This window comes from Danio rerio, chromosome 25 (genome assembly GCF_052040795.2).
Source record: "Danio rerio strain M-AB ecotype USA chromosome 25, GRCz13ab, whole genome shotgun sequence".
NCBI lineage: Eukaryota > Metazoa > Chordata > Actinopteri > Cypriniformes > Danionidae > Danio > Danio rerio.
The window spans coordinates 8,355,925-8,380,432 of NC_141045.1; the positions used below are offsets into that span (position 1 = coordinate 8,355,925).

At 38.8% G+C, this 24,508-nt stretch overlaps 1 protein-coding gene and 1 long non-coding RNA gene across 2 annotated transcripts in view; one reads left to right on the top strand and one right to left on the bottom strand.

Moving 5' to 3' along the window:
* Positions 1-24,508, top strand: part of peak1 (pseudopodium-enriched atypical kinase 1) — a 71,147-nt gene that overhangs the window by 10,968 nt on the left and 35,671 nt on the right. The gene's annotated exons all lie outside the window — the stretch shown is intronic.
* On the bottom strand, positions 12,480-23,203 carry LOC141380882 (uncharacterized). The gene is made up of 4 exons (XR_015526142.1): positions 22,995-23,203; positions 20,129-22,068; positions 15,880-19,625; positions 12,480-14,734 (listed from the first exon to the last, which is right to left on the bottom strand). It is a non-coding gene; the product is annotated as an uncharacterized LOC141380882 (long non-coding RNA).

Here is a 24,508-nt window from a genome sequence, read left to right on the forward strand (position 1 = left end):
TGTGTATTAATGAATCGTTTTTTGAATTTACTAATTAAATTAGTGTATTATTGAATCGTGTTTTGAACTTAATAATTGGTTTTGTGTATTTTTGAATCGTGCTTTGAACTTAAAAATTAAATTTGTGTATTTATGAATTGTGTTTTGAATTTACAAATTATATTAGTGTATTTGTGAATTATGTTTTGAACTTACGAATTAGATTTGTGTATTTTTGAATCGTGTTTTAAACTTAAGAATTGGATTTGCGTATTATTGAATTGTGTTTTGAGTTTACAAATTATATTAGTGTATTTATGAATCGTGTTTTGAGTTTGTGCATTGGATTTGTGTATTTACTAATTTTATTTTGTAAATGTAATATTTTTGAGACTAATCTGGCTCCATATTTTAGAGACACTTTCTTACAAATTTGTTAAAATGTTTGGTAACACAATACTGACTTATTACTGACCTGCCAATAATATAGATATTACATGTTTATTAGTACTTATAATGTATGATCATGTGCTACATCCCTAATCCTACCCAATTAGGGCTATAACGATACACCAAACCCACGATTCGGTTCGTATCACGATTTTTGACCCACGATTCGGTTCGTATCACGATTTTTTATTTTTATTTTTCGTGTGGGGTGGGAAAAAAAAAAGATTTTTAAAGCTATTTTTTATTAAATAACATTTGAAAAATCTTTATAAACTAAACATCAAAGAACAATATTAACTATGCAAATTATTAACAATATAAATAGCCATATATAAAATAAATAAATAGCCAAAGCTATCACTTCTGTTTTCTTTGTAACAAAATACTGTTGAAAAACCAAACAGAACTAAACTCCATTGTGTAGATGGTTCAAGCATGTTGAAAATTCTTTTTCAATCAAGTTCTCTTACATAGAAAAAGTAAATTAAATAGCTACTAGGGATGCTCATTTCGTTAATTTTGCTAACCGACAACCACCGCTCATTAATCAGTTATTACCAGTTAACTGGTCAGATTACTATTATTTTTATATTAAACAAATTGACGTGTCTATTTTGTGTCTGACACATTAAATATTGCATTTTAAAATACTGATTTATTTTTATATGTTAGAATATTAATAGCGGAACAGAACAACAGAGCATCTTCATGCACCTGCAGTGTTTAGCACAGAAGAGCAGAATAAACTAAATAAAATGAATAAAATAAATAGGACTGCCCTAAATTATTTTCACTTAAATAATTAATTTATATTACAAAACGAAAATACTGACTGATTCTTTTTAATAACCGCACAGGCTGTTTTTTCCAATCATATGTTTTTTTCTTCCGTCAAATAAAATAGCAGACTTCCTCAAATTGCCCGCTCCACGGAAAATATGCATTTATTTAATGCCCCGCTGTTATTATTATAATCACAAAACCTTTTACATTTTAATAGTAATCATTATTTTAAAGATTATGTCCTGATATAGCCTATGGTTTCCTCTCTCTCCCTCGCGGTTCAAGTGCGCGCGCTGCGTGATGAAAAGACAGCAACAACGCGCGCATATGTAGACTTTTTGTTGTTTAAATATGATATTGCATTAATCTGCGTACATGCTTTATAAGCTGTAAAATAAAAAGTAAAGCCTATTTGTTGCGTTTATTACGCAGATCCAGGTCAACATAAGCGCTGGTTAAGCATCAACAGGTCTGTATCAAACAGCAATATTCCTCTTCCATTTTGCTTCTTTGGCAAATGTGTCTGTAGGCACGGGTTACACGTTATGGTACCGCAAATTAAATATGCCTTGCAGTTAAACAAGGGGCGAAAACGAGGCGCACCTCACTGCCTTTATGTTGGCAAGGAAAAAAGAAGAGGCGCGGTCCTCTTATGAAACAACTGAATCAGCTGGGTATCGATTGTGCAAAAGTGTTGCTGTCTGTGTTGTTACAATAGTAATATTTAATACTATTGTGATATTCAAGATTTGTATATTCATACAGCTCTGGATAACTTAAAACAGCGATTAGACATTCAGAGCGGCGTTAATGAGTCCTGAAGTAAAGCGAAACGGCTTTAAACTCCAGCAAGATAGAGTGATTGTATGCAGAGCCATATACCTTTATCTCTAAATAAAGTATAACTATAGAAACTGTGTTCATCTTAACTGAAAGCTTCATCCTGTTTCCTGACCTCACGCATCGCGCACATGTCAGCAAAGGTTCAAACAGAAATCGCACAGCACGGTTACAGAAAAGTTTGCGCTGTTACCTGACATCTGGTGACCGCCCATCCCTCTCTGCGCAGCCACATTAACAGTGTGAGCAAATCATTGTATATGCGCTGAAAATCCGGCCGCTTTGACAGCATTGGCAATGTGTCTGGGGTTGTCGGTTGTCAAGCGGGGTTAAGTTGGTTTTGTTTTTGATATTCCTGACACATTCAGACGGTCCCTTACTAATAGCTCCGTGCGAGCTCTCCCGGCTAAATATTGCGAGGGCTTAAACGGGGCAGTGCTTGTAATGTCGAACGAAAAAAAGTGTTAATTAGCTCAACTTTTGCAGGCACGCGTGACGTTATTGGAAAGGTATCACGGGGTGTGTCGCGATTCTCCCTTATCACACCGCGACACAGGATCGTAGATCTGAGTGTCGCGATTTCGATTTTATATCGTGTATCGTTACAGCCCTATACCCAATACCTAAACCCAACTTCTACCTATTATTAAGCAGCTAAATAGTGTTTTATTTTTTTTAGGTTGAGCATGTTTGTTCATACTGTGAATTGTGCATTAAAATAAAGTGACCAAGATGCAGGATTCATCATACCAACACATTAAATTTAACATCAAACCAATTCAAAAAATAGCACGGCATACTAATGCATTTAGAAAAAAAACAATCGGTGCAGTAAGCAGCTAGAGCTCTGAAGATTGTTAATTATACAGTCTCATTTAACCCTCAGGGACTTCCTGCCGCTCAGCCTAACAGGAAGTGATGTCAAAACCCCCCCACCCTATCTTATTACTCCCATAGGAAGTGATTATTCTAATGGGTGTGTGTGTTAGGACTCCTATAAACAGTTGTAGCACAAACACACACATTCTCTGACCTCGCTGTAGTGTAAATATTAGTCCTGCACCCTTATAAAGCACTAACCGTGTGACTCACTGCCCAGTGGAAGACGACGCCTTATATAGAATTGTGTGTGTATGTTGTTTAGTTGTCTAGCCGAGGTAGTTCCCTACATGTGGAAAAATGGACTTGCTTGTCTTCGTCTTGCTTTTCTGTTTATCTCCAGGGAAATTTTGAGGTCATAATGCCATAATTGGTTCTGCATGCTGATTGGCCGATAGCAAGGCCATTATGGTGACCAAGGAATGCGGGAATGAGATCTGTTTTCCCAAAGCCACATCCTGTGAGCACCAAATGCATACAAAATTGAAAGGAAAACGGCTAATATCTGTATCAGTTCAGCAACAGTTCTTAAATTAACGTTTCAAAAATGGTTGAAAGCGTTGAATCTGCCAAATGGCACTCAGAAACCAATTATCGCAAATAAACTGATGCCCTTGCAAAGACCCCTCACACACACACACACTTGAGTGGGTGACAGCGCTGAATTCCTCTGGTTTCTATCACTCTAGCTGCTGTTTAGTCTTAGACACGGTTGGAATGTGCTGTGGCATGGGAACAGGCTATCGTGAATCACGTTTCAGTTGTTCGGGCTTTAAACTGAACAGCATGTCTCGCGCATTGTAACAGATCTGAATATTTATGATGTTTCGTATTTGTGTTATAGTTTGGCTGTGCTTGTAGTGTGTGCATCTCTTTGAGTGTGTTGATGAGGTCTGGCTTTGAGAAGGGGAGGGGGAGTTTATGGTTCGGATCAGAGCAGTTTGTGTCGGTTCAAGGGGCTTGACATTAACGGTTGTCTAGGGAAGCCATGAAAACTATTCGGACAGCTACAAAATCCAAGTGGGTTACTGCAGTACTAGTATAGCGCTTGGTCATGGGATATTATTGTGGTATGATGCATTTCAGGTGTGCCTGTATATTTAAAAAGAAATATTTTCTTTATATATTCTTAAAGGGCCATGAAACCCCCTCGTTTCAGCAGGGTGTTTTCACACCTCTACTTTAAAAAAAGTCAGAAAAGTGGGCGTGTCCAGCTCTGTTTAGGGGGGAGTGTCGGAGGAAGAAAAGTGGGATGGTGTGGGAGTGTCTATTTGGGCACCCGCTGAGTTTCAGAGTCAAAATTCACACACACAGTAGAAAGTGATGGTGTTTAACCTACATGGACATCTGTAGTCGAATTATTTGCCAAATTATTAAATGGTGGACTTTAACTGCAGTTTGGCTCTTTCACTCAGGGAATTCATTCATGCCCCTCGCGACAAACGATATATTTGATTCGAGGAACTGATCTAAGCGTGTATTTTTCATGCAATGTTTGATACCGCACGGCGAATGTGAGAAAAAAAAACTTAGATGCACTCGGCAGGTAGTGTCAGAAAGCCGCGTGTGTTATTCCGGTCACTAAATGCGGTAAAAACCCTACACGAAGTTAAAGTTTGGTTGTGGTGCTAACGTGTTTACACTCGGTGCAATAGTTAGTTAGATACGAACAAACTGAATAAACAAAGAGCACTGGTCGCTCACTTACCAAATCTGTAGAGACAGGACAATCACCAGCAACTAGAGCCGCGTCTTTATGAAGAGAAGACTACAAACGAATCCAGATCTCAGCGTTTGCAGATGAGAACAGCTCTCAGGTAAACAATAATCCTCCTTAGACACGTAAGTTATTGTCGTCGAGCGTCGCGTACACTGTTAATCCACACTTGAGTCTGCGCTCTCACAGAGAGAAAATGAAAACGAAACTTAACTGCAGCAAACTATAAAAGCAACACTTCACGCTTGTTTTGCCAACACAACGTGGCGTCTCTGCCGTCTAAACACTATGACAGTAATGAATATTAATGAAGTTGCACAATAGAGCGCGCTGATTGGTTTGAACCAAGCCTTACTCATGCATTAATGCATCACACTGTAAGACGTAATAAGACTCACTCTGGCACAGGCGTCCAGTCTGCACACTGGAACACACGCTATTATGTCATGACCGTGACGCAGCTTCAAAAATTTGTTTCAAACAGGAAGTACGAATTTGCTTGAAATAACGCAAAAACAACCAATTTACACTTTTTAGTGAAATATAGGTGTCCTAATAGTGTTTTTAGCAGTGTGGGACACATATACGACTGTCAACAGCTCAAAAAATGTGTTTTGGTGTTTCGTGACCCTTTAAAGAAATATATTCCCCTCTCCTCGACACCTTTGTCATAAATGGTATTACTTTTACTTTTTCTTATCATTATTATTATTACTGTTCTGACTTGTCCTGTTATCTTTTCATCATCATTATTACAAGTATTTATACCATTATCATTATTAAGGTTGCAGTTGTTGTAGTTGTAGCGGTAGTAGTTGTTGAAGTAGTAGTCATTGTAATAGTATCGATTGTTATTGAGTAATTGTTACGGAGATTATTGAAGTAGTAGTTCATGGAGTAGTAGATGTCATTGGTATAGTAGTAGCAGAAGTAGTAATGGTGTGGTTGTTACAGTAGTAGTAGTAGTAGTCGTTGTTGGTGTAGTAATATCAGTAGTAGATGTTGTTGATGTAGATGTAGTAGAAGTGATTGTGGTAGTAGTAGTAGTAGTAGTAGCAGTAGACGTTGTTGTATTAGTTGTAGCAAACGCTATAGTAGTATCAGTAGTGGTAGTCGTTGTAGTAGTATCAGTATTAGTAGACATTGTAGTAGTAATAGTCGTGGTTGTGGCTGTAGTAGAAGCAGTAGTAGTTGTAATATAAGTAACTTTCTGTAGTAGTAGTTGGTGTAGCACTTGTTATTTATTATTATTGTTGTCATTTATTACTGTTGTCCTTTCTTTCTTTTTACTCTCATTTTTTCTATCATACATTAATAAGCATTGTTGTTACTCCCTACCTCTGACTGGTTTCTTTCTATATGCTTTCTTTATATCTGTGACACTTGCTTCATTTGTTGACTGGTATTGTTCCTTATGTATGTACTCTGACCTGTCCACCAAGTTACCTTTACATGCATACACACACTCACACGCGCACACTCACGCACATACCAGTACATGACTATATTGTTGTTGTTTTTGTTTTGTTTTTGTTTTGGTGCTTTGTATTTGTTATTTGTTGATGTTTTCTTGTATTTGTATGATTTTTGCATATTCTAATTAAAAAAAAAAAGAAATTTGGGTCCCACTTTACATTAGGTGGCCTTAAATACCATGTATTTGCATCATATAATACATATATTGTACTAATGGCCTTTTTCCACTGAGTGGTATGGTACGGTACAGTACGGGTCACCTTTATCAGGCTTGTGTTTTCACTGCTATAAGGGTACCAATGGCGGGTGTGGTGTACGACAGAAAGGTTCAGTCCACGTCATTCTCACTCAAGTGAAAGTCAAAGTTCTATGGGTCGTTCACATCTCTGCAATTATATAAAATAAATAAATAAATAAATGCAACATATATGAACACGTACAGACCCTTACAGACTCAGATTTGTTACCAATTATAGAAAAACTACACGCGGAATACATTAGTCTTTATTTGGGTTTCAAAACGACACGCAACATATAGCCCACAGTCAGAGAAAACCTCTCCTTGCTCCTTTGTTTTTTTTTTTTTGGGGGGGGGCTTCTCCTTTGTTTTTTTGGGTGTCACTTCTGTGTTTGTCAGAAGCACTTCAATAGTTATGCCCACATTATTATCATCAGCTTAAGAAGGTCATTATTCAAATATAGACACGCGGCAAGCTCTCTCAAAAAAACCGAGACCGTTCGCACTTTAAACGGGCTTGTAAACAACAACAGGGTCCAAGGTTGATTCTGCTCCTCCTCCTAACTTTGTGGCGATGACAAGGTTTGTTTAAGTTTGGGTCGACCATGGTTCGTTAATATATATATTATTACGGTATTACTCCTGGCTTGTGCACGCACTAGTTAGGGCTGCAAGATTAATCAAAAAAAGATCACAATCTCGATTCGACCCTACACACCATCTTAATTCAGCTTTTCTACAATTCAGCCAATTATTTTTTAAGGTCAGGAGAGAAGCATAAAGGCGGTCACACAAGACTTCACAGCAACATGAACACCTCCAAATGGCGTTAAAAGTGTCACATGCTGTATTTATAAGGTATAATTCACCCAAAAATATTAGCAAAAACAAAGAGTCTTAATTTACTCTGAATCGTGCATCCCCAGCACTAGTGACGTATGTCTGTAAATCAATAGCGTTCAGATACACGACTTGCTCTGCATTTTGGTACACTTTGGTTGTGTAATGTACCCTTTCGAAAGGGTACCCAAAAAGTGTTAAGGTACGGTTTACTCATTGGTACCTTTTGACAGTGGAAACGGCCATAAAAAGTGTACTGACACATTCTGTACCATACAGTGGAAACGGGCCAGTACTGTCAGGGCTCAACAATAAGGACTGCCCGGTGGCCCGGGGCCAGCGTGTGAGATGCTCAGGACAGTAGACAGGATCGTTACCGGCCCGATTGGGCCAGTGCTGCCTTGTCACTAAAGTTTAATTTGCCTGTGACTTTTTGTCAATTGCGTGCAAATACAGTCTTAGAATTGAGAAACAGTTTTTTTCAAGCCTTCAAATAAGAAACAGTGTTCTCAAGCCTTCAAATGCTACCTTCTCGGATCTGATTGGATGTTGTGAGCACTTTTTTTTTCGTATCAACCAGTACAGCGAAGAGACTGCAACATGGCGGTAACATCAAATGATTACGCTAAAGGGAAAACATTTGTTTCTAACGTTTTGAAAGCAGACATTTACGAGGGTACACCACGACTAAAAAAATTAAGTGATGTTTTGTACAGTTTGCTGTCAGTTTGGCAGGTCAGCCATCTTTTGTTTCAAAACACTTTGAATTTTTCTCATTATACATTTATTAACATTTTTAAATATTTAAACTCTAGATTTACAAACATTTTGACATGTTTTTGACATGTTCATGTTTTTTATTTTATTTTATTTGTGGTTAAGGAATAACTGTTAACTTTTTTTTTTTTTTTTTTTTTTTTTGGTGGGGCCAGTGAAAATATTGGCAGGGCAAGTAAAAATCTGAACCACTGGTCTGATTGGGCCAGTAGAAAAAATCCTTAGCGTTGAACCCTGACTGTGTTCATAATGTATTACAGAACACGTCTGGTGGGATAGGGGTAGGGTTAGGGACAGGTTTGGGGATATGGCTGAGTTTAAGAATGGGTTATGGTGTAAGGGTTGGTCAGCAGTGTAATTACAAATACAGAAATTAAGGATGTAATTTCGTGCAGGTGTTTAATCAGTCATAATTACAATGTAAAAACATCTAGTCACACTATAAATACATTCGTAACAAATTATTAATTTCAGTGTAAGTACATATTAGTTTAAGCCACCTAATATAAAGTGGGCCCAAATTTTGGCTATAACAGTAGATTTACATGGCTGTGATGTACTAAAGAGTACAAACAGTCATTAAAAAGGTTTTCTTTGTTTAGCTGAAAATGAGGTTGTGCTTTGTTTTATGGTATGTGCACTTTCAGGCAATTAAATATAATTACCTAAGTAAGTTAAGGGTAGGTTTAGGGAAAGGTTCAGGGTTGGAATGAGTTTTGGTTTTATGATGTTTTATAATTATTATAATTGCTTTTTGATATTAGGCCTGTCACGATCTATTTTTGTTGTACAATATATTGCACCAAAATACATCACAATAAACGATAATATTGTCATTTTAATACCTTTTTTTGCCACTCAATATATAATGACAATATAATAGCATCATAATGCAGGTAAAAAGCACATTATATTTTATTCTTAAGAATGTATCATTTAATTATAGTCATTTTACCAATTTAATAATTAGACATTTTAGTTTTGACCCTGATACAGGGACACTGGAGCGTTCGATCGTCAATCATCTGGTTTGTCCATAAGCTGAAATACGAGCTTTTACACTCAGTGTTTACACTCAGTAAACAGCGGTGAGTTCAGTGAACTGATGACCTTCAACGCTAATCACAGTCTTTTCTGTTGAGCATTTGAACACAGTGGCAGATCAGCGCTGTTTAAAAACGAGCTCAACATGCTCAAATGTTAGAGGGAAATGGACTTTTTTTAAATTTCAGTATCGGAGACTTTCGGTATGCCTCGAGGAGACTAGACGCAGGTGGAAGTAACTCCATGAGCATTAATGAATTTTTTTCTATTAATCTCAGTTATCTTTGTCTTACATTTATAAAGTAAGCAACGCTGCATCACATCTAAATGTAAAAATGCCAAAACCGGGTAAATCAGGACGAAATATTGCTGAAAGAGGAGGCGAGCTGGCTGTTAATGCTAACGCTTTACAGAGAGAGGACGAGCTAACACCTGCTTCTTGAAGGAGATAATTACAGCCACCATTCACACGGAAGGGTCAACATTACGAATTGAGTTCTTATCCGAGCTTCGTTCTGCCGTGTCCACGCTGCAATCTACTATATTATATAGAATACACTTAGAAGATTGTGGACATTGAAACTGCACTTAATGACTCGGACGGCCGCTTGACAGCGATCGAGACGCACTGTGCAACGCATTGATAAAAGAATATGGCTTCATTTAACTTAAAGTGGATGATTTAGAGAAATCTTATGATTGTTGGAATACCAGAGGGGTTGGAGCAGGGGTGTCCAAACTCAGCTCTGGAGGGCCGGTGTCATAGATAGTTTAGCTCCAAATTGATTTAACACACCTGCCAGGAGGTTTCTAGTATATCTAGTAAGAGCTTGATTATCTGGTTCAGGTGTGTTTGATTAGGGTTGGAGCTAAACTCTCCAGGACACCAGCCCTCCAGGACCGAGTTTGGACAGACAGTCTGGATTAGAGGGTCAAAGTCCGGTTACGTTCATGATATCACTCTTTATTGAACTTTTCGGAGACGGCGCCATTTAGAGACCTCTACAAATAGACTGCGCTCATTGCATCGGTAAAAAAAACACATCCAAACGCATATGCTAGTCTTTCTCCACTATTATCAAACCAAAAAAACTCATACTAAAATTTCAGTATCGATTGGTACTAAATTCTAGTATCGTGACATAGGGCTGGGCGGTATATTGAGTTCTTGAGTGTTGTATCGAAATCTGACTCCCCTTCGTGTGTGCATGCGTCACACAGCGCCTGCAGCTGTCACATTGGCTTAACAGAAACCTTTTATCAGTAATTTATTTCGCAATTGACAGCAAGAACGAACATAGAAGCCTTGTCAAATTGACCAGCAGCACCTGAATGTGTTCAAAAGAAATAAAATGGGAGGAATTTATACCCCATTATGAAAGTGAAATCACCTCATATTCACTGATTATAAGTTCAGTATTCATTTTGCGACGCTCTCTTCTTTACATTTACATTATAACACATTTAGCTCTGTTCTGGTTTGCTATTGCATATTGACTTCAATTCCGATTAGGTTCTAAAATATTTATTTATTCTGTTTAACTAGAAGACATGATTTGATTTGTGTGTGTGCCTAGTGTACAAACGGTTGGTGGTTTAAACGATTAATAAACATTTAAAAAAAGTAAAACACAAAAAAAATGCATTTGTCTACTAAACTTTTTCTATTTTATTATCACCATGCTTGCTACTCTTTTAACAATTAACAATAGAAGAATGATAATAATAATGATGATAATAACAGGGAGGGAACCTCCTGTGTTTGAGTTATATTTTTTCTCAAAAACAGTTTAATAAAGTTTTAATAAAGGCTTTAACTGTCAAGTAACGATGTATGGGAAAATTCTGGCTACGTATCGTATACCGTCATTCCTTCTAAAAATAAAGAAATATGACTTTTTTGCCCATATTGCTCAGTATTGCCCATATTGTCGTGACAACCCTAATACATTACAAGGTTAACTGCAGAAAAATACCAAAAAATATCCTCAAAACAAATGCCAAATGCCTTTGTTGGTTTAATCAGAATATTATCACGCTACCAGAATGCATTTGTGTGCAGATAAACAAAAAGAATGACTTTATTGGACAGTTTCTTCTCTTCAGAGTCAGTATATTGTGTGCATTCATGAGCACTGCACAGTGAACTAAAGCAAAAGGCAGATCAGGGCTTTTGGCAACAAACCAAGATGGCATGTCTTGGCTCATATATGCAGGCCCAGGCTTTTTTTCTGCCAGTCAAAAGTCTGACTTCGCAAGACTCAAGTTTGGAGTCTGTTGTGGTTCAGGTATCGATTACTTGATGAAACGTACAGTCTGAGTTCAAAGCGTCTCTGTGTGTGTTTGGATTCTCACAGAACTTCCTCAGGACAGCTGCTTTGACCAGCTTAATGTGTGCAGGAAGATCACAGGCCATGGCGGCCCCCAGGGGTCCGGTGTAATCCTGAAGGCTTTTTGTGTCATCCGACTTCACCCACTCCTGCTCCGGCCTGCCCAGCTCAGTGTGGCCTGTTATTGCAGCTGCGAGGATGCTCGAAGTTCTGGCTGTACCGTTCATTCTCTCCTACTGGAAAATCACTCTCTCGTTCTTCATAATTTCAAAACAGACCCGGCGACATGCATAATATGACTCATTTCAATGTAAAACTGAATAGTTCGTGGGAAAAATGGATGGTAGAACTTGATTGTATCCATCATGATTTGATTGTGAAGAACTATTTGATTAAATGTAGTTTTGTGTGTGGAGAGCTTTTCATTTTAATGCAAATCATTTATAAGAACTTATAGTGCCTTGCAAACCTCTACAAGCAAACCAAGGTCAAAATAAAGGAAATAGGACATCTTTGTGAGGAAGTAAGACATAGCAGTCTATAATATTACTAAATAATATTATTTTTCTCAGCCCCGCAGTCTTGGTAACATCAAAAGAAAGGCAAGGTCTTTTTCAAAAGCGAAGAAAGTTATTACATTTTGATTTCTCTTCACAATAGGATGCGTTTTACAATTACACTAAGAATCATGCATTGCATCCGAGGATGGGATAGTTTGGCAAAAAAATAATACATTTCTCCTCTTTTTTTTCACTGCCATGTCTTCGCAAAGCCGCATGGAGTGTAAAAGAAGAAATATTTTTTTAAAAATAAAAATTGAAGGTTGTTGACTTCTCGATTTCTTGTTTTTATTTATGTTTATGATTGTTTTAAAATTGCATCTTTAAATATTATTACAGGGCTCAATATTAACCATTTTTCTTGGTAGCACCGGCGCTTCTAACTTCAAAAATGTAGGCTCACCAGACAAAATGTAGTCGCACCCACCAAAAATTCTGACGTTTTATATTAACAGATTCTATTTCATATTAACACTCTAATCACAGCTAAAAAAATAAACAAAAACCTACGTGCGCTCAACAGCCCTGCACGCAATAATAACTGTGCTGTTCTCACGGGATCTGTCTAATATTGCACAGATGGTATTGACATATAACTAGGCCCACACGGAATCTGCGCGCGCAGAATTTTGCAGATATTCCGCACCTTTTCCACAGAATTCCGCAGATATCTGCAGATTTTAAGCCCATCATTAATTCTGTTTTTTTACTTGAGTAAATGTGTTTAAATCTATATTTATTTAGTTTTTTAATTAGTTACAGAAATATTATTGATTAATATGAAGATGTTCATCTGATTTATGTACAATGCAGTTTGTAAAGTAATATTTTCTGTCTTTTAGTAGATATCTTATATGAGACTCTTGCTTTGTGTTACCAAATAAAGTCAATCTAATTAGATTTGCAATTTAAACATTAAATGGAAGTTAAAAAGATATTACTTTTTATTTCACATATTAAGGTTTTAGTTATGATACTCCCAAAATAATTCCGCAGGTTTTTACCAAAATTCTTCGCAGAAATAGCAAAAAACGTCCGCAGATTGCGTCTGGCCCTACATATAACTTATTATTTGCATACGTCATCTTAATAGCAGTAAGTAATTTCATGAGCTGCAATATTAGTTTCATCTCAGTGAATGCAAGCTCTTTAGTGATGGTGAACGCAGTGCCAGTCGCACGACTGACAGCATCGGGATGATTAGATGAAGGATTAAGTAATGTTAGAACGTCTCGTGCTTAAAATGTGTAGATTCAGTGGCAAACACGGTTACCTCAAAACTCTGTCCCACCGGCTTTACAGTGAATGACTTTAATCATTTTCATAGCGGACTTTAACCACTGGAAGTCTTTTATCCACTCTTCTAAAAGTGTAAATGCTTTATTGACATTCAGCACATGATCACTAGTCAGATGTGCCATTATTTGTAACTTTAGGTGGTTTCTAAAACTAAATCTGTCAGTGTTGTTTTCATTTCCTCGGGTCCAGACCTTGTTTCTCCCTGTCACCGGAACTGATTGATTGACAGCTGATATTAACCAATCCATTCGCGTTCTGTTCTTGTGCAGTGGGCCAATAAAAAGAGCTTGAAGGCGGGGCAAGCATTGCGGGCTTTGTTTACTGCCGCAAGTTGACATGTCAACTATTTTAAACCACTCCTGAGCGCTGCGTTTGGTGTTTTTAGGTGCAAAGATGCTTAATGCGTGAATGCTTCCTAATTCCGTGCATGTGGTGAACATTTTGCTGTGAAAACTGGTCGCATGATGTCAATTTTATGCATTCGCACAAATGCTCCCAAATATATTTTGAGGTCGCATAGATAAAATTTCGGCCGCATATGCAACCAAAACGGTTGCAATTTTGATCCCTGTGTTATTTTTTTTTTGGTTAGCATCTTAGCCAGTGGATCATTTTAAAATCCCAAGGAATTAAGTGCTGTGACAATTTCGAATAAAATCAAAACAAAACTAAACTTCTTTTGGCTTAATTTCAGGAGCTTGAAGCTGCCTGTCAAAGCAAACCAAAAAAGCTAAGCTAAGCAAAAAAATAAAACTTATAAACACCTATGGGTTCATGGGGATTATGTAATACATTGGTATGACTCTGAGGCTTCGCTTTTGATGTGGAGGATCATGTTCATGATAAATGTTTTTGAGCTCAGTCAGTTCAAGCTCAAGCTTTCTAAATCTAAAAGCAACAATGACTTTTTGTAAAGCTTCTTGCTCGAAAGTAATCTGTCATATTAAGAATGAATGTGACATGACTTCCGAATTGCAGTGCAAAAAGATTTCTACTAGGGCTGGGACAATTTACATCAATTCATTGCAAATCAGGAAATGATTCAGCATCGATTCTGAATTTTTTTTTCCACCAGGTGGCACTGTACAATCAGCCACAGTCTTAAGGCTGATTTATACTTCTTTGTTAATCGCACGGGTATGGTGTGGCGCAGCCTTTGTGCGGTCGCATAGCCCTCACTGTGGCTGACGCTGATGCACACCTCTCAAAACTGTAACTACACGTTGTAACCACGTGTAGCGCAAACTCTTTGATTGGTCAGCTTGGTAGTGGTGATGAGTGTGGATGGTGTTGAGAGCTGCAAACTTGATGGAGCGAGTGTTTACAAGTGTGGAGTCCCGTTAAGTAGCTCCAGATGGATACTTTTTTTCTAAAGACTTTTAGAAAACTTTTGTTTATTCTTCATCTAAAGATAAGTCTTTCACTCCATTTAAAAAATCCTACACTTTTTGTTTTGTTTTGACTAAACTTCATTCATTCATCTTCTGCCGCTTTTCCGGGGCTGGGCCGCGAGGGCAGCAGTCTTCGGCCCCGTTTACACTAGTGCGTTTTAGTTTTAAAACGGCGTTTTAGAATGAAAACGATCCGCGTCCACACTCGCGTTTCACCCAGCGTTTCTGAACTGCTCTCCGTCCACACCAAAACGCTGAAAACGCACATCACGTGACCACACACACACTCTCAGGCAAGCTCTGTAGCCAATCTACCCAGATGAGAGCTGTGCTAGTCGGACTTCTCATCAAGCATCTCCCGCTGGATCTAACCTCACTATATTTATTAAACGGAATATTTCTTTCATCTTGTTGTCTTTATTTAACGACATATTCATTGGACATTGGAATCTATTACTTGTTCTCAGGTAACGTGTTTTGGCTAAGCGCAAAGATAAGTTAATGATTAATGTAAGCACGTACATTCTGTATATTGACTGATCGCTTGCCTTTATTTCCTATAATGTATAAACTTATTGTATGTTATACTTTTATAATGGCCATTATCGATTAAAACTGATATTCAGCAAAGAGAGGGTGTGTTTCGTATTTTCACTGAAATTGAAAGGAGGCAGTTGTTGTAGGCTCCGTTTTGTTATAAATATGCACACAGTGAAGATGACGCTCATATTTGCAGCACGGCGCCTCAACATTTCTGCTGTCTGTTTAGTTGTTAATTTTAAAATGAAAATAGGCAGTTCCTTATATCATGTTTACATTTTATTGTTGAGAAAGTAAAACAACGTAGCCAGGGTGATGTGAATGAAGTTATAAAGTACACTGTTCCCTTTGAAGATTTACCCGTGTCCTCGGTATAGTCTGTTTTCCATATCAAACTGAGAAGAAGAGACTGCAGCCATGATCAAACTTGCGAAGTTTTAACTTACACGGAGAAGATGCAGGACTGAACTGTGCGTGTTAGGATACTTAATATTCAGGAAAAGCCCCAATCAGAGAGGCGAATGTCTGCAGCCCCGCCTCCGTTTTCAAATGTCTCCGTTTTCCATCATCCACACTGAGACGGAGCAGCTGCGTTTCAGAATGAAAACGGCCTCTCCAGCGTTTTCGAAACGCTCCGTTTTCGGTGCTCGAGAACTCCGGCGTAGTGTGGACGGATGGCGTAACCGTAGCAAAACTTATGCGTTTTCAAACTAAAACGCATTAGTGTAAACGGGGCCTTAGGAGAGAACCCCAAACTTCCCTCTCCCCAGACACTTCCTTCAGCTCCTCGGGGGAGATCCCAAGGTGTTCCCAGGCCAGCCGAGAGACATAGTCCCTCCAGTGTGTCCTGGTTCTTCCCCGAAGCCTTCTCCCGGTGGGACATGCCTGGAACACCTCCCTAGGTAGGCATCCGAAACAGATGCCAGAGCGACCTCAGCTGACTTCTCTCGATGTGGAGGAGCAGCGGCTCTACTCCGAGCTTCTCACCCTATCCATGAGTGTGCGCCCTGCCACCCTTTAAAGGAAACTCATTTCGGCCGCTTGTATCCGAGATCTTGCTCTTTCGGTCATGACCCAAATCTCATGACCATAGGTGAGAGTAGGAATGTAGATTGACCGGTAAATCAAGAGCTTTGCCTTTCGGCTCAGCTCCATCTTACTGCTGCCACTGCACCAATCCGCCTGTCAGTCTCACGCTCCAGGTGGAGGAGTTTAAGTATCTTTGGGTTTTGTTCACGAGTGAGGGAAGGATGGAACGTTGACTAAACTTGTTTTCCTAAATATTAAATAAGGAGATGAAAACTAATAGACTATGGATATGAGAAGAAATGAAATTGTTTCAGAGTACAGTGATGAAATACTGGTTAAGCATATAAATATAAACAGTCATTATAACAGCAGAACGCAGAGCTAAATTTTTTATAAAATAAATGTAAAAAAGAGACCGTTGTGTGATAAATACAGAACTTATAATCAGTGAATATGAGGTGGTTTCACTTTCGAAATGAGTTATAAATTTGTCCCATTTTGGCGTTTTTTATTCTTAAAACACATACAGGTGCTGCTTGTCAATTTGACGAGGCTTTTAAGTTCGTTCTTGCTGTCAATTGTGGAAAAATTATCAATAAATGGTTTCGGATAAACTGCTGTGGGATGCGTTCCTCCGTGTCGCATCAGTGATGGGTCGTTCTTGAACGATTCGTTCATTTCAAACAAATCTTTCGTATGACTCATGGAGTGAATCATTCATTTGCGTATGCGCACATTTGTGCAAGTGGAGCCCGCGTGCTTCCTTGGAGTGGTCTGTTTCACGCAGAATGCGCATGTGTGCCCTCAAACCATATCGATATGAACGATATTGGATAATCCCGCATCGCGTTGGGGAATCATATCGATATATCCCCAGAACTTGATATACCACCCAGCCCTAAAGTATCGACCTTTGAATCGCAATGCATCAGCCCAGCCCTAGTTTCTTCACTGAAACCTCATTTCATTCAATTTGTTACATAGGGGAAAATGCACTGCACAGATTTACATATTCATCTAGGCTCCACTTTCAGCAGCTTTAACAGATTTATTTCAAACTGCTTTTGCAAAGAAAGAAAAAGATTGTTGCTGTGAGTATAGAAGGGCTTTTAAAGGACAACTGCCTTTGTTTGTTTCAGCTCACTGGGTTTTGGAACAGACTTATAGTGTTGCTCTTCTTAATGATTTGGAGCAGCTGTTTGTGTGTATGTGTTCGCATTATCTGTGAGCCGTATTCATGAATTTGCTGTCCTAGTTGCATCGAGCGTGTTTAGCTCTTCAGTGAACCGCCACAGAATTATTTCAGTCTCGGGTTTGTCGAACATATGCGGAATTGATCACCTCCTGAGAAAGGGAGGGAGACCAAAGCGATGGCCAGAATGAAAGAAGATGATGTAGCTTGCGTAGTGAAGATGACTCTGTTATGTAATGCTCCCATATGGAAGCTGCATGCACACTGCTGGGGGATGCCAGTGCCTACACGTGAGCGTGCGCCGCAGATCAGTTTCTCATTATTATTCACTGTGTGATTAGGGTAAAGCTTTGATCCCGCATTCAGCTCACTGAGGGAATCTGTCATGCCTTTGATGATGCGCACACACACTCACACGCTCACACAATGGTTAATCTGCATGAGTCGGACGGAGCATGTTCATCTCACACCGCTCTGTTAAACATGAGAAACGTGCTTGGGTTTTTATTGGGATTTAGGACAATCAGCCCCTCTGATTTGTGTTCAGAAAAACAGCAAGATGCATTGTTAGGTCAGGTTACGAGGAAATTGACTTGGCGATTGCTCATATTACACAAGCCTACAGGACAAAGGTGATCAATAAATCATTAAAGCGGACAGGATATTTAGAGGTTTACTCATGTTCTTAATAAAATAAGGGTAAATTTAACGTGCAAAACTACTCTCGTTTTGTTTGGCTTTAAGTAAGGTACTGATCGTTTGAGGGTTCATTCTAAAGAGTATTTGATAGTAAGTCCAGGATCATCAATTCAATTTTCCCTAGAAAAGTCAGACACTATCATACTTTTTAGTTTTTCCACCTTTGTTTGATAAAAATCTTTACATGAAATGAGACAACTGTTTGACAAAGCATGTCAAAGCAACAGGTGATGATTTCCTCCTGACCGAAAAGTCGACGAAAAAGCCCAAAAAAAAGGGTTATTATTAATTCCGGGTTGGCTGATATACTCCTAACCTTAAGATCAGAGATGAAGCCACAAAAAAGGGTTATTTTTGGTTCCATGTTGGCTGATATATTCCTAACTGTAAGGTCTACGATTATGCTGCAAAAAATGGTTATTATTGATTCCAGGTTAGCTGATATACTCTTAACCATGAGGTCAAAGGTTAAGCATCAAAAAAAGAGTTATTAATTGGTTCCGGGTTGACTGATATACTCTTAACCGCAAGTTTAAATAAGAAGCCGCAAAAAAAGGTTATTATTAATCCTGGGGTGGCTTATGTATTCCTAATCGTAAGGTCAGAGAAGAAGCCACAAAATAGGGTTATTATTGGTTCCGAGTTGGCTGATATAGTCCTGACTGTAAGGTTAAAGAAAGCTGCAAAAAAGGTTATTATTGGTTCTGGGTAGGTTGATATACTCCTAACCGCAAAGTCAAAAAAGAAGATGCAAAAAAGGTTATTATTGATTCCGGGTTGGCTGATAGACTCCTAACCATAACGCCCCATTTACACGGGGCTTCAGCGTTAACGCTTGACTGAAGTTGGGGCTGAAGTGATCGTCATTGAAGCGTCAGCCAATGAAATTCAGTCAGCAATAGGTCTAGCTGGTGTATTTGCATACAGCGATCTGATTGGCTGACGCTTCAGTCGGTGCTTGAAAAGTTGAGCTGGTCCCAACTTCTGTAGTGAGCAACGCCTCTGAAGTGGCCTGACGTCACCCATTCAAAGTGAATGAGAAGCGTTGATGCTGACGCACCGTATGAATGTGGTGTTAGGTCTAAGATCAAGATGCAAAAAAAGGCTAATATTGATTCTGGGTAGACTGATATACTCCTAACCATGAAGTCAAAGAAGTAGCCTCAACAAAGGGTTATTATTCTTTTCGGGTTGGCTGATATACTCCTAACTGTTAGGTCAAAGAAGAAGCCACAAAAAGGGGTCATTATTGGTTCCACGTTGGCTGAAATACTTCTAACCCTAAGGTCAAAGGAGAAGTTGCAAAAAAAAGGGTTATTATCGGTTGTGGGTTGGTAAAAGTTTGGCTTAATCTTTGACCTGACTGCAAGGTGAAAGATTAAGCTGCAAAAAAAAAGAGTTATTATTAGTTCCAGGTTGGCTGATATACTTTTAATCGTAAGTTCAAAGAAGCCGCAAGAAATAGTTATTATTGGTTCCGGGTTGGATGATATACTCCTAATTGTAAGGTTAAAGATTATGCTGTAAAAATGGTTATCTTTGGTTCTGGGTTGGCTGATATACTCTTAAGCCTGGTTTATACTTCTGCGTCAAGTGACCGGCGTAACCCACGGCGCATGCAACACGCGTGGCTGTGCATTTATACTTCTGCGCGCTGTCTCTGTCGGTCTGCATTAACACTTACGAAACGCTAGTTGGCAGTGAGGTGTAAATGTTCCTCTGTGTCGAGTTTCTTCTCTGCTTTTTTGCTTTTCCTGAACACTTCCGGGATGTACAAGTGGCTCAAACTCGCTCATTTTGAGGCAGGAACCGGCGGACGTGCAGCAACTTTAACTATGAGGTAAACACAAAACAAAACTTTCCATCCAGAGCTCATTCACGGGACTCCACACTTGTAAACAATCGCTACATTGTGTTCGCGCCATTCGCACCAATCATAGAGCTTGCGCTACGCGTTGTTGCGACATGTAGTTACATTTTTTGAGAGGTGCACGTCAATGACGGCGAAGGCCACAGCGAAGGGCCGTAGCATACGCCGGTGTTTGACGCAGAAGTATAAATCAGCCTTTAAATGTAAGGTCAGAGAAGAAGCCGCAAAAAAGGGTTATTATTGGTTCCGTGTAGGCTGTAAGTAAGCAGTGACCTGTGTAGCACGGCATTCTGCCTCTGTTTAGTATATATGTTAAAAGTCCAGTTAGCACAGTTATTAGCAGAAACATTTTGATTATGTCGGCCATTTCACAGATACGCGTCATATAAACAGTGAAGATTGTGGTGCACACTCGGAAATGACAGCATGGACAAGCCAAAAAAACTTTCGCTAACTCCACCGTTTTGGAGAAAACTTTTCACCCTGATAAGAGATTTCAAAAAGTTTTGGTTTCAGTGACCCGATAATGCATTTGTGTTTGCAAGAACAGCCAAACTATGTTGATCAAGCTGCTGTTCGAGAATACCCATGAACCCGTGGCCAGGGCCTAAAAGAGTCATTTTTGTCATAGGGATAGTTTACCCAAAAAGTAAAACTCAAGTCAAGGGCTACTAACATTGACAAATAGATACAGGCAAAACATAATTAATACCCATGGGTCTTGACAATACATTAAAGCTCTGTCGGAGAAATTGTACACAATTTTCAATATCATTACCTTTTATTCAACGGCCCCATGACATTATCAGCTGCTGAGATAGGTGTCATTATACGACATAAAGCTTGTTCTCGAGACTGTTGTGAACAAGCTCACGTATTAAAATTTGATGCGGTAATTACCTTCACTGTTGGCACCTCAAGTGCCATTCATTCATTTTTTTTCTCCAGTGCATTTAGGTTTTCCGTTTTTATGAGGATGTTATACAGCAAGCGAAGACATTCTCTGTTTTGAACTTTAAAACCCCAGGAGAAATGTTAAATGCACACGCACAGCACGAAACCTTTAGATCCAATGATGCATTTCTGTCAACGGGGCACTATATGCATTCATCACCGCGCCGATTCAGTCAGACAACAGGGAGCCAAGCACCAGCAGCCATCCGTTCAGACTGAAGGAACATAAAGACTCTGTGTGGCACTTTACATTACACAGACAGATAATGCTTTCTGTTGTCCAAGAACGTCATCCTGAATATCCCATTGGTCACCGAGTAACATCCCAGACCCGAGGATTCATTTAAAGATCATTTAAACGCAGGGAAGAGAGACTCCCAAGCAGAGCAAAGAGCTTCTAATGTCATAATGGATCTTATCGTAATGTCTTTTCCTCTTAGCTTCCCAACGACTCGGGTTTCCCAAGCTAATTTGTTTAGGAGCAAAGAGGAGATCATGTTGTGAGTACTTTCTCCCTCACTGTTTCTTTGTTTCTCGTTCATACAGTTGTTGCTTAAAAACCCATGGGCGCTTTTTCGCCTTCAAAGTTGGCAGTGATGGACATTAATCATGGTGTCAGTTGCTGATTATTGTAGACAGCTGTTGGTTTGGTGTATCTCTGGGTCAAACGTTTGGAGGATTCTGTGTTTCTGATCTCAGGCTCAGGGGTTTGAATCAAATAGTTTTAATGGTCTTTCAGGTGGTATGGTAATCACTGGGAGCATTGAGACATTTTCCCTCTGAGCTAAGAAGAAGGGTAATTTTGGAAGCTGCATTTCAGATCTGTGTGCTTGAGCTTTTGGGTTGTCATGGTAACCCAGCAAGACCTGCCAGAGGTGTTGAGTTGTTTCCAATCAGTTTTATACTAGCACAATGAATGTACATCCTGCTGTTCACAAACAACTCTATTCCAGGGGTTTGTGGAGCAAATATAATTAGTTGTTTGGTGCTGTTTTCTAGATCTGGTGATCTAATTGGCTGTGTGTGTAATGCCTATGAATATGTATTCTTATCAAAGGCACAACGGGGCACTAGACTTTATGCAGCTCCTGCGTATTTGTGGGGGGAAAATTCTCCAATTTATCTTTTCTGGAACACTTGTAGTAATTCTTTAAATCTGTCCATCTCCAGCTGCTTTAACACTAGGGGTGTCAAAATTAATTGTTTCTTCGGTGCATCGCGATGCAGACGCGAACAATTCGGTATCGGTTCAGTAATAATCATAACCGGTTATTACTGACGTCATTTACCTCATATGCGCTCTGTCGCGAGGGAGGCGATCGCGAGTATTTACAGCGCTTTACTACTCAAAACTCATAAACTGTGCACAATTTCACTGTGTGTGTTTGCTGGATCAGTCTTTCACTGACATATACAACAATAGCCCCTATTTCACTGAGATCGAGAGAATGAAAGTAGCCTACTCCATTTCTCTCTCTCTTTCGCTCTCGCTTTCGCTCTGTCTCTCTCTCTTTCTCACACACACACACACACACACACACCCAGTGGCCCATTTGACCTGCTGGGGTGGCTTTTCTTCTCCTCTCGGCTGTTTTACAGCATTACGTTTGGATACAGAAACGAGCGCGTGTCTGCAGAGTTTTCTCCACCGTGTCTATCATGCATCAGCTGTGAGATCGCCGCTGCCGCCTGCCGCTTATCAGTGTCACTTATCTGAAGAGCGCAGCGCGCAAGAGCCAATAGCAACCGTTTTTGTTGAGGGTGTGACCAATCAAAGAGGTGTAAGAGAACTAGACAAGGATCAGAAATTGAGCTGAATGTTTATATTTGTTTATATTATTTGCATTTAAGTTACAGTTTGTATATCTAATAACAGTTTGTGTATTAAACGACAAAATTGTATTACAAATAATATATAAATATAAATATATTCATACATTTTAATACAAGAACTGCTGCTGTGAAGAAAATATAAAACTGTGTATGGAAAGCATCGTCAATCCACCGTGATGCACCGAAATATTGAATTGAACCGAATCGATGGCATGATAATCGTAACCGAACCGAACCGTGAGAACTAGTGTAGGTTCACAGCTCTATTTAACACTTTTTTTCCTTTATCTTCTCTTGCTGGCCCAACTCTACCTTTTTAGATACTGCAATTCTTCTACATGTACTCATTTAGCAGATTATTTTTATGCAAATGACTTAAAAATCAAGACAATAAAAGTTAGCAAAACAACAAAACTCTTTTTAATTTGATCTTTATGACAATGATGTTCTTTTATAGTTCAAATGTGGTGTACACTCTTTAAAAGATAAAGATAAAACAGCTGTCACTGTGATGGTATCTTTTCAAAAGGTACACTTATGGCCGTTTCCAATGAGTGGGACTAGGGATGCTCATTTCGGTTAATTTTGCTAACCGACAACCGCCGCTCAATAATCGGTTATTAACGGTTAACTGGTCAGATTACTATTAATTTTATATTAAACAAATTGACGTGTCTATTTTGTGTCTGACACATTAAATATTGCATTTTAAAATACTGATTTATTTTTATATGCTAGCATATAAATAATAGAATATCACAACAGCATTTTCTCGCACCTGCAGTGTTTAGCACAGAAGAGCAGAATAATCTAAATAAAATTAATAAAATAAATAGGACTGCCCTAAATAATTTTCACTTAAATAATTAATTTATATTACAGAACGAAAATACTGACTGATTCTTTTTAATAACTGGCATAGGCTGTTTTTTTCCTATCATATGTTTTTTTCTTCCGTCAAATAAAAATAGCTGACTTCCTCAAATTGCCCGCTCCACGGAAAATATGCCTTTATTTAATGCCCCGCTGTTATTATTATAAATCACAAAACCTTTTACATTTTTTAGTTTGCGCTGTTATAATTCACTTACCTTTTAATACGTTTCGGTGCGATTATAATCCGCTATTAAAAACAACAACAATGACTGAATGTTTTGAAAGGGTAATGTAGCCGTGGAGGGATGCATTTTGTTCCTCGCCATGGAAGAATGAATGTAGCGGAAACCAAGCTCTTTAAAAGTTCTCTGTAGTTGTCTTGACAACACAAACTGCTGCTCTGAGATGAGCCGCGTGCTAAAGATGCCCCTCTTAACGCAAAGGCGCATTCAATCGGCCCCTTATGCAGCCAAACTAAAAATATATAAAATAATATTTTTAATCGTTTAACTGATAGCATTAATCGGTTACAAACGCACCCTTTCGGTTAACGGTTAATCAATTATTTTGAGCATCTCTAAGTGGGACGGTTCGGTATGGTACGATTGTAAGGTCGTTTTCGCTGTCAAAAGGTACCTAAAAGCAAACCGTACCACTTTTTGGGTACCTTTTGCAAAGAGTACTTAGCACAACGAAAGGGTACCAAAATGTGGAGCTAGACATGCATTTGAATGCTATTGGTTTACAGAGATACGCCACTCGCTCGTGCAACAAGCCAGAATGAAAACAAAGGAAGCGCCATGTTTTCAAAACACAGCTGAGAAAGTACACCGTATTAATATATAAATATAATAATAAACCATGGTCGACTTAAGCTCAAACAAACCTTGTCATCACCTTGATGAACAGCCA